The 10,786-nt window shown below is 41.5% G+C and overlaps 1 pseudogene; it reads right to left on the bottom strand.

The window, feature by feature from the left end:
• Positions 1–5,798: 5,798 nt before the first annotated feature.
• On the bottom strand, positions 5,799–7,467 carry LOC102263343 (annotated as a pseudogene).
• Positions 7,468–10,786: the final 3,319 nt, after the last annotated feature.

Raw genomic sequence — 10,786 nt, 5'->3', positions numbered from 1 at the left:
TGCTCTGAGCCCGACCAGGGGCTGCACCTAGCGATTGGGCCTGCCCTCTGCCACCTGGGAGCAGGCCTAAGCCAGCAGGTCATTATCTCCTGAGGGGTCCCAGACTGCGAGAGGGTACAGGCCAGGCTGAGGGACCCCTCTCCCCCCCGAGTGCACAAATTTTTGTGCACTGGGCCTCTAGTGTACTTTATAAAGTGTTCTCCCACTATTTCCAGTACCCACTAGGCACCATACATAGTTATTCCAATACTAGAGGCCTGATGCACAAATTTCGTGTAAGAGTAGGCCTTCCTTCCCCCAGTTGCCAGCACCAGCTTCCCTCTGTCACCCGGGACCCAGGCTCCCCTCGCTGCCCTGGCTTCGTCCAAAAGGACGGAAGGATGTCTGGAAGAATGTCTGGTCTACTTAACATATTATGCTTTTATTATTATAGATTATTGACTATATTATATATGCTGTATTTTCCCATCCCCATGACTATTTGGAACTATCAATTTGCATTTCTCAACCCTTTCACCTTTTTCATTGACCCCGCTCCCTTCTGCAGCCACCCAGTTTGGTCCTTGGGAGGAGGTGAGTGCAATTTCCATGTACGCCAGTCCCATCTTGGATCTGTCTGAACACTTCTCTTCAAATGAAATATTGCATGTAAGCGCCATGTGTATATGAAATACATGAAAATGGAGCTTCTCTGGTTGCAGCAGGGACTAGAAGCTCCCCCGCTTAGATTATCCTCATCTCTGCAGCAGAGATGAGGATGACATAGTTTGAAAAACAGGCATCTCCTCATTTTATTCATATGACATCAGGACAATTGGGGCCCAGAGCAGTGAAGTGATGTGCCCAAGATCATACAGTAAATATGCAGCAAAATTACGCCTGCTGCCCAATCCTCCTAATTGCTCATTTTAACTTACTTCTACTGCATCATTCTATGTCAGTCTAATTTTCTTGGGAAAATATTTCGTATGTCCCAAATAAATTTTAAGCAAACATTTGAGTGTCTGAGTCATATGTTTAAAATGTATCCTTCCCAAGCTCTTCTTGGATATGCAAAATTACCAGTTGCCAATTTAATAAACTTGCAGACATACATGCCTCCCAAATTGTGAACCCATAGGAATGGAAACTGCTAGCATGTTCCATTCTTCCCCACCCCCGGTAAAAGTCATCAAAAAACAAGATATAATTTCTGAACCTCAGGCTTACTTCCATCAAACCAGAAAGAAGGAAAGTTGTAGCATGAACTGCTTTTATTTTCACTCCTTTCCATGTCTCAGACCTTCTTCAAGTTGAGTTGCTAATTAGCACTAACATAACCTGGACGCAGGTGAACAGCTGGACATATTAGTATTAAAAAGAATAAATAAGTGGAAAACTATACAATTGAACCAAGATAGTAATTAAATGATGCTTTAGAGAACAATTTGTTTTTCACCTCTATAATTTTATTTTCTCTAAACAAGGAATTCCTATAAATAAGCTTTTAAATCAAACACTCAAGGAAGACTGGGGTGGGGAGGGGAAATGTTCATGCTACCACATGATGGCCATCCCCATTTTAACCATCTGAGTGACAAGAGTGAAGACCCCTCTCAGTGCTGTGTGTGAAACTTTGGGTCACAGTTCCAAATGCCATAAAGTTGCCAGGATCCCCATCTATTGTTGCAGCCTGAACACTGGGACTGGGAAAAACGTGATAAGAGGCCTTTATCAGTCAGGGTTCTCTAGAGAAACAAAACCAATAGGAGATATATATTTACTTACTTATTTTATTCAGTCATTCATTCAAATGAATTGGTTCACATAATTACAGAGGCTGAGAATTCCCAAGATCTGCAGTATAAAGGCCTGAGACCATAAAACCTGATGGTTTCAGTTCCCATTTGAGTCCCAGCCCAAAGGCAGAAGAGCAATGTCCTTGACCATCAGGCAGAGAGAGTGAATCCTGTCTTGCTCAGCCTTTGGTTCTATTCAGGTCTTCAGTGGATTGGATGAGGCCCATCCATGTTGAGGATGATGATGTACTTTATTCAGTCTACTGATTCAAATGTTAACCCACGAACACTCTTACAGACACATTCCAAAATGATGTTTAACCAAGCATCTAAGCACCCTGTAGTCTAATCAAGTTAACACATTTGACCATCACATGACTTGAGGATGGAATAAGGTCTTCACCAGAGGTGCCCTGAAAGCGGATTGCTACACACACACACACTGGAGTCTAAATCACTGGGAGTCCATCTTACGGAGACCATTCTTGGACTCAAAGTGCCTGTGGAGGAGGCCACTGCAATGACTCCTAGACTTGACTTTAACATTCCTCTTGAGTGAAGCCATTGGCTAATATGGTTTTTGAACACTAACACCTGTTAAGGATGAAAAAGTGTTCTGAAGCATTTTTATGTTCTTTTGGTTAATAACAAATTCAGGGAGAGGAGGAGGAGAGAAATTAGAAACATTTTTGTCTCATGATGATTTGGCAGAAGAAACGGCATGCTTTTGGCAGTTTCTTTACTTAGCTTCAGTGGCATCATAAGAGTACACCAGTTTCAGGCTTTCATCTGGAAAGAAGGTCTCAGTGCATGGAGAAGACTCAAAGCCTGATTTTTCTTTGAAACAAGTTGATTCTATGATAGTAATAAAGATTCTCTTTCTCATATAAAGCTGCTTTGGAATATAAAAGCTTAGAGGAATCGATCCCTGTGCAGTATTTGGCAGGAAGGAGAAGGCAGGAGTATTTAATGATCATTTTAAAAGAATTTTTATTGTCCTGGTTAGTCTAAGTTGGCCTCTTAGGCATGTGATTTGACAAAGATCCATTATTTACTCATTTTCCTAACTTTCTTTGAGCAATCATAATTTTCCATTGACCTAGAATTTCTCTAGCTCAGGACAGACCCCGGCCCAATAGAGAATCAGAGAATAGAATTAAAATACTATTCCTTTAATTCTTTATTGTAATGTATATTTAGACAAGGAGTCTCCTCACCAACTATCAAGTTTTTGGCATAATTCATCCTTAAGTTACCTGTCAAGAGTCTATGGCAAGCAAATTGACCTCAAAAGTAGCTTAAATTCATAATGTAAAACAGAAACTAAAAAATAAAGAAGCCAACCTATTATTTAGCAAAACAGAACAGCAATGTGCTTGGTTCTAAACTTGGTTTTTTAGACAAGGAGTCTCCTCACCAACTATCAAGTTTTTGGCATAATTCATCCTTAAGTTACCTGTCAAGAGTCTATGGCAAGCAAATTGACCTCAAAAGTAGCTTAAATTCATAATGTAAAACAGAAACTAAAAAATAAAGAAGCCAACCTATTATTTAGCAAAACAGAACAGCAATGTTCTTGGTTCTAAACTTGGTTTTTTGTTTGTTTGTTTTTAAATATATTTTATTGATTTTTTTTACAGAGAGGAAGGGAGAGGGATAGAGAGTTAGAAACATCGATGAGAGAGAAACATCGACCAGCTGTCTCCTGCACACCCCCTACCGGGGATGTGCCCGCAAACAAGGTACATGCCCTTGACCGGAATCGAACCTGGGACCTTTCAGTCCGCAGGCCGATGCTCTATCCACTGAGCCAAACCGGCTAGGGCTAAACTTGGTTTTAAGTTAAAAATCTGAAGGTTAAAATGTTTGAAAGCGTTATCCCGCCTCCCTCCTCCTGATCCTCTAGTATGCTCGCGAAGGAAGTGGCATGTTTGCGCTGCGTTGGATGACTCAGGAAACACATCTGAGTTATAGAGTGTTATGTGCTTTTGGAAGAAAGAAGGTGCTGTCAGAATAGAAAATATTGTTCTTAACTTTTTCCATGGCACTTGTATATTAGCCCACAGTTTGCGACCATGTTTTATAGTTGGCTGACTAGTTTCTCCTTCTCTCAGTCCCTGCCCTCTTACTAAACAAAACACTTGCATGTTCTGGGAAGTGTTGGCAACTCACCCAGGTCACTGTCATCCAGGCAGTGTTGGGATGTGCTGAAAAAGTCCCAAGGCTGGAACTTTAGAGCAGCTCTGGCCACTGCGGGTTATGTGCGGTGGGCTCTGCACAAGTCCACGCCAGATGTGGGTGTGGGCCAAGGGCAGGGAGGACAGCTGCTGGAAGAGAAGTGAGCTGCAGTCTCCCCCAGCAAATGCTAAAATCTCTTCCTTCCCCACCCCCACCTCTCACCAAGACTACCTGGCTATTTCTGCCATCTCTCTCTTTGTTCTTCCCTCTATAACCATCCTGCATCATCTCAGATTCATTCATTCAACAAATATTTATTAAGCACCTACTATGCAAGGCACTCACTCTTCGCCACACTCTGTCTGTCTTTCATCCTCGCTTCTTCCTGAAACTGGTCTGGACAAGGGCACCTGTCTACTGTCCAAACCAGGGTCACATTTCCAGTGCTCTCTCTGCAGCATCTGAGTGTTGATCTCTGTATTTCATAAAACATTCCCATCCATTGCTTTCCTTGATAACCCTTCCTCCCCATTTTGATCCTTCTTGGTCTCTTTCTTGTTCCTTGCCTTTTTTTCTGCCTCTTCAATATTTATATGCCCCAAGGTTACATTGTTAAACCTCTTTTATTTCTACACACCCCTCTGGGTTACCCCACGTCTTCTTAAGGCTTCAGCTAAACTTACTCCGAGGGCTAAATTTTCAGCCTACATCTTTCTCCTGAACTCCAGACATATTTAGTCAACTGCTTGCACAATACAACCATCTGTTCTGATTACTACAGTTGCACAGCAAGTCATCCCACATGCTAGCGGCATAAAACAACCATTGGTTGGGTCAGAAATTCAGGACACAGTAAAGACAGTTGTTTCTGCTGCATGATAACCGGGGCCTCAGCTGAGATGACTTAAAGCCTGGAATGATTTGGCTAATGGAGATTGGAAATACCTCCACTCACATGGCTTATGGTTGACGTCTGTGACTGTCACATGTCTGTTGGCTGGAACTTCATCTGAGTCTGTCAGCCAGAATATCTACAAATGGCTGTTCCATGTGGCCTAGACTTCCTCACAGCATGGCAACCTCAGCGTCATTAGACGTCTCACATGGAAGCTCAGGGCTCCAAAGGAGGATGTCCCAGCTAACAATGCAGAAGCCACTTCCCCTTTTATGACCTCGCCACAGGAAGCACTCAGTGTCACTTCCATCACTTCATATTTGTGACAAGCAAATCACAAGCCCACCCATATTCAAAAAGAGAGGATTCAACTCTACCTGGTGACAGGGTGTGGGTGGCAAGGTGGCAGAAGAGCACGTAGGGCAGGAGATGTTGCTGCAGCTGTCTTTGGAAAGTACAGTTTGTCCTATCGCTCCCCTCCACCCCCATCTTCATGGCACTCCATCGATACGGATGTATCACAGTGCCATACACATGCTTTGTCCTCTGTGCTTTTGCACATACCGTTCCCTCTGACTAGAGCATCTTTTCCTGCCTGCTAACCCCTACTATCACCTCTTTATTTTTGCCAAATGTTTTCTTGAGGGTAGACATCTGGAGTACTATAAACCATGCATTACCTGTAGATTCAAAAAGGAGCAACCACATTGTCCACACTCAAATGTGTCAGGCCTGGCATGCATGATGGAGATTAATGAAGTATCAAGAGAAGAATGTGGTTCCTGAAAAGCTTCTACAATTTGGAGTAGGGTCTTAATCACGTGAAAAGTAAAGCTGTTCACCTTAGGGAACTTGCATTTCATTGGAGGTACACAGTATTTTAATATTAAAACAAATAAAACTAACTCTGTTTATAGAAGATTCTCATCCCCCCAAACTTTATCCCTTCAGTTTTCAGAAATTTTAATTTTAAAAAAGCATATGCCTTTTGGAAATTGTACATTTATCTGAGTAATAACTAAAATGTATTTCTCCTTCAGTTGCTGAGGTATATTAAATTTGAAGAAAATAATATCTCCATCTCTAGCAATATAATTTCTCCCTTGTTGTCTGTACTTTTCAGTAGCCTGGACTGCAGTTTCAGAACCTTCCTCTTTAAAATCTTCGTATTTCATTACTTGAGCCCGAATGAATCCTTTTACAAAATCTGTGTGGATCTTTCCTGCAGCTTGAGGAGCATTCGTCTCTTTCTGCATCCATGCGTGCACTTCATCCGGCTGCAGTGGAAAAGTGTTCTAGTTGGAGTGCTGCAAACCCGGCCTTAACGATCTTTGGCAAAGTATTTTGTGTCATGTTCTCCTGCAGACACCTCTGTCTCTCCTCAGCACTCAACTCTTGCAACTTGAGTTCCAAGGCTCCATTGGAAGGAATGACCAAGGTACGTGGGGCATACTGTTCACAAACTCTTTAATTTTTTAAAATGTTTTTATTGATTTTAGAGAGAGAAGAAGGGAGAGGGAGAAGAGAGAGAGAGAAACATGGATGTCAGAAAGAAACATAAAGTGGTTGCCCTCCATATCACAACTCAACTTGGGCCTGTGCTTTGACCAGCAACCTTTTGGTGCACTGGACGATGCTCAACGAACTGAGCCACACTGGCCAGTAAAAAACTCTTTAGTTTTTATCAACCATTTTTTTCCTTCTAATGTAGTTTTGCTCAGAAAGATTAACCAAGTATACCATTGGTGTTGAAGTCAGAAATAAGTGTTCAGTCTCTTTGTCATTCCAATCATAATAGAAGCAAACAGGTTTCTTTTTATCTATAACCCGGGACTTAACTTTTCACTTTATGTCGTCATTCAGGTTTTAGTTTTTTACCTCCTTCTCTCATAGCCACTTTTTCTAGTTTATCTATACCCAATAATTTCTTCATTTTTAACGGAAGCTCTTCATGTATTTTTCTATATCTTAAACAGGATCTATACTTTTTCAATATGTGTGATACCATTATCTTCAAAAGCACGTGCTAGATCAGTGGTTCTCAACCTGTGGGTCGCGACCCCTTTGGGGGTCGAACGACCCTTTCACAGGGGTCGCCTAAGACCATCCTGCATATCAGATATTTACATTACGATTCATAACAGTAGCAACATTACAGTTATGAAGTAGCAACGAAAATAATTTTATGGTTGGGTCACAACATGAGGAACTGTATTTAAAGGGCCAGAAGGTTGAGAACCACTGTGCTAGATGAACGATTCCATCACAGGCACTAACGTGAGATAAAAAGGCACTTCCTAGGCCTTGTCCATTGTGAGCTCCTTTCACAAGGCCAGCACTGTCCCCTGTCCCCCACATTTAGAAAGGCGGGGATTTTGCTTGCTGGTCTGTGGTACTGGCAAAGTCAATCAAGCCTTTCAGCTGGCACAGGCACTCTGCTCTCATTAGGATCTATAGTGCAGCAGGGGACGGTTTCTGCTGAAGACTGACTATTGGTTAATACATTGAAGAAGGTAGAGTTCCCAACATTGAGCAACCCAACAATACTAATTTTCCAGGAGGTTCCAAATCTTCTAATGATGGGGGTGGTTTAATTCCATCACCTCCCTTTTTGGGGAGGCATCATGCTCCATGCGAGCGATGACACAGTGTCTCAGAGGCAGTGGCATATGGGTCCTACCAGCAGTGGGAGGTGGGGGTGGGGGGGAGGCCAGCGCCCCGCCACCACCTGATTGTTTTGTTTGTTTTACTGTTGACAGTATTACATTTTCCCCTGCTTTGCCCTCCTCCACCCAGCCCCAGGCCTTCATCACACTATTGTCTGTATCCATGGGCAATGCATATATGCATATATGTTCTTTGGTTAATCTCTTCTCTTCCCCTCCATGCTCCTCCCCTCTCAGGTCTGTCAGTCTGTCCCATGCATCCATGCCCTGGACCTGATTTTTTCATCTTACTTCTATTTGTCCTTCAAGCTTCATCTCAGATGCCACTTTATTCAGATCCAAGTTTGTCCTTAGGAGAGACACAGTGTCCACCACCACATCCTGCTGTCCTCCCTGTTAGTGCCTCTTACTCACCAACACTGGATGTGGGGATGGACATCCCATGCCTGAATTCTGAGTCACTTAACCTGAGTTCAAAGTCTGGTGCAAATGCTTAGCTTCATAAAGCTTTAGTTTCCATATCTATAAAATGAAGAAATACATTTGAAATACATTTAGTATAAAGGCATTCATTGTCTATATTTCTATACTTGTTTTTATGGTTATAATTTGTATGCATTCATTATTTAGACAGCCAGGCTTAAGTACAAGCATTTGCATGGGATGTTCTATATTTAGCATAGTTCATTATTTCTCTCCAAACATATGCTTTTACTCCTACTAATGGGAGAGAAAAGCTTTCTGCGTTCAAAAAGACACTTGCCCCAGCTGTCTCTCCTACGAGTGCATCTCTCTTTTTATTGTACCATTGGTCCAAGAAGAGCAGCTAATTCAGCATAATTACTGCCACTTATGACTTTTCTTTTTCACCTTGGCTTCATTAACCACTGTGCTTGGCACTCACCATGCATGGTTTTGGTCTACTCTGAGGATTGAATATAGGGTTCCTGTCCTTAAGTAAGAAATAGGTTCTGTTGAAATATTCGCAGTGAAGGAAACAGGTTTTTGTAGTGATTTTGAGGTGGTATTGATGCAGGCATTCTGGGGGTCCTGGGACCTGAGGGACTGAGGGTCCATAAAAAAAAAAGTAAAAAATGAAAAAAAAAAACCACAGTAATAGTAAACATATTAATAGCAGCAGCTGTATTAAACGCTTACTGTGTGCTTGGCACTATTCTAAGTATTTTACGGTAATCTTAAAACCATTACATGCAGTAAATGCTATTATCCGCATTTTACAGTTAATCCTCCTAGGAGGGCGGGTTTCATTTAGACACACCTTTAAGGAACTTTGCCCTTGTTAGTTTGTTTGTTTTTTAATCAGCTACCCACATCTCCGCTTAATATCATGCTACTTTTTAATACTTAATCTGGATAGCTTCTTCTTGATGTTCTGCCATCAATTCAAATGGAATATAAAAAAATAAATAAATTAATTAAATAAAAATAAGTTTATTAGTGAAGCAGTGAGACAGGGAATGGGCTACTCCACAGACAGAGCAGCCCCCCTTTAGTGGAATTTGCTTTCTTTATTGAGATTCATTTAATCGGGGGTAGGTTTTCATTAAGGGAGGGAATATTTAAAATGTTCTCTGGGAAATGAATGGAGATTTCTCAGAGGAACTCCATTAGCCATGTTGTGTCCTTATATGGGCTTTGCATTTCTGATCATGGTGGTACAGGGTGTGTCATTGAGCATGCTGGTGCATTAAAATGAGCATAAAATGAGGCTAGGAGTTACCGTAAGGTGAAATTAGGCACCATGTTGGATCCAGCTGGTCTCTACTGGTTTTAAGCTATAAATCTGGTAGTGGTATGGGGTGGGAGTGTCTTCCTTCTTCTTGATAGTTTATGTAGCTTTTATCGATTGCAGCTGTTCTGCCACATGCCTTATCTCCGTATTTTGGTTTTGTGGTATTTTTTTTTCTATTTTTGTTTTGTTTCTTTTCATTGAATTTTTATAACTTGCCAGGAAGTTACTATTTGCACAATTTGTGTGGATGGGTTGCTTGTTTTATGCATCACTATGTCAAGGGTGAGAAGCTTTCGGTGTTGTTTCAATGCCATATGTGAAATGGCCTGACATCTCAGCTCCATACCTGTCTGAGTAGAGTATGGAAAATAAATAGAAGCAATTGAATAAAACCATTCCAAGAATGGAACAAATGACCTAACTTAAAGAGGCAATGAGGTCTCTATATGGTCCTTTTCGATCACTGGTTAATCAGAAAATTGGAAGAAAGTTTCAAAAACTAGTGAATAGTTAGATTAAGATGACTATTATTCCCTGATTTTATAATAAAATGCCCAAGAAGATATACTCCACTGCAATTGCTGCACAGCTCTCCAAGCTGCATTCTCGGGGATTTAGAGGAGAACAGAATTTGAAGAGCCCATCTCTGTGGATGAAAAATGTAGTGGTCGCCATTTAGTGTGAAGCTGGGTAGTAATGTAAGTGTGACTGGGATCGAAGAGAACCCAAAAATATGACCTATTCTACAGCTGTTTGAATCTCCACCAATACATAGAGAGAGATTATATATCAGAATTTTCTTAATCTATTCTTTCAAATTCAAAATCTGGTTTGTCTCTATCTCTAATAGTCTGTATTCTCAGTCACATCCCTTCAGTATTCAGACTGGAGCTGTTGTATTAGCAGGTCAACTAAGGAGGCAAAGCAAGCCAACAAGAATGAGTATATAGGAAGTTTTAAAAAGAGGTTGAACAAGTATAGATATCACAACTACATCCACATTCTCATAGGAAACAGTATTGGGGATCTGAACTGGATCCCTGTGTGCCTGTTATTACAGAGTCATCTGTAGTAGAAGAATTTAGTTTCATAGCTTAAATCTAACAGCCATCTCTGTTCCTAGACGTCACCATAAGAAGTTAAACAGTGTTTAAAGCGGGAATGTGGAGGAGAATCCAAGATGGCAGACAGAGAAGGTGGAAGCTACACTCATTTCCTCCCAGGACCAAACAGGAATTATAATTAAGTTATGGAACAATCATACTGAATAACCAACTGAAGACTAGCTGAATAAAAAGTCTTATAACCAAGAATTTATACAGAAGAAGCCACATTGAGACTGCTCCTAACAGATTGCCCAGGAGCAGGCACAGGCAGTGTCAGCCATTGGCCTGCACCAGAGTCCCTCCCAAAAGACCCAGAACCAACAGACAACATCAGAGCAGGATCCAATAAGCTTCACAAGTGGCATGTGCAAAGGGAGATCTCAGCAGGCACCAAAACCTGCTGAGGCAAA

Source organism: Myotis brandtii, unplaced genomic scaffold (genome assembly GCF_000412655.1).
Source record: "Myotis brandtii unplaced genomic scaffold, ASM41265v1 scaffold1062, whole genome shotgun sequence".
Classification (NCBI taxonomy): Eukaryota; Metazoa; Chordata; class Mammalia; order Chiroptera; family Vespertilionidae; genus Myotis; species Myotis brandtii.
Note: the sequence above shows the minus strand (reverse complement) of the source record. Positions and strands in the feature narration are given on the sequence as shown.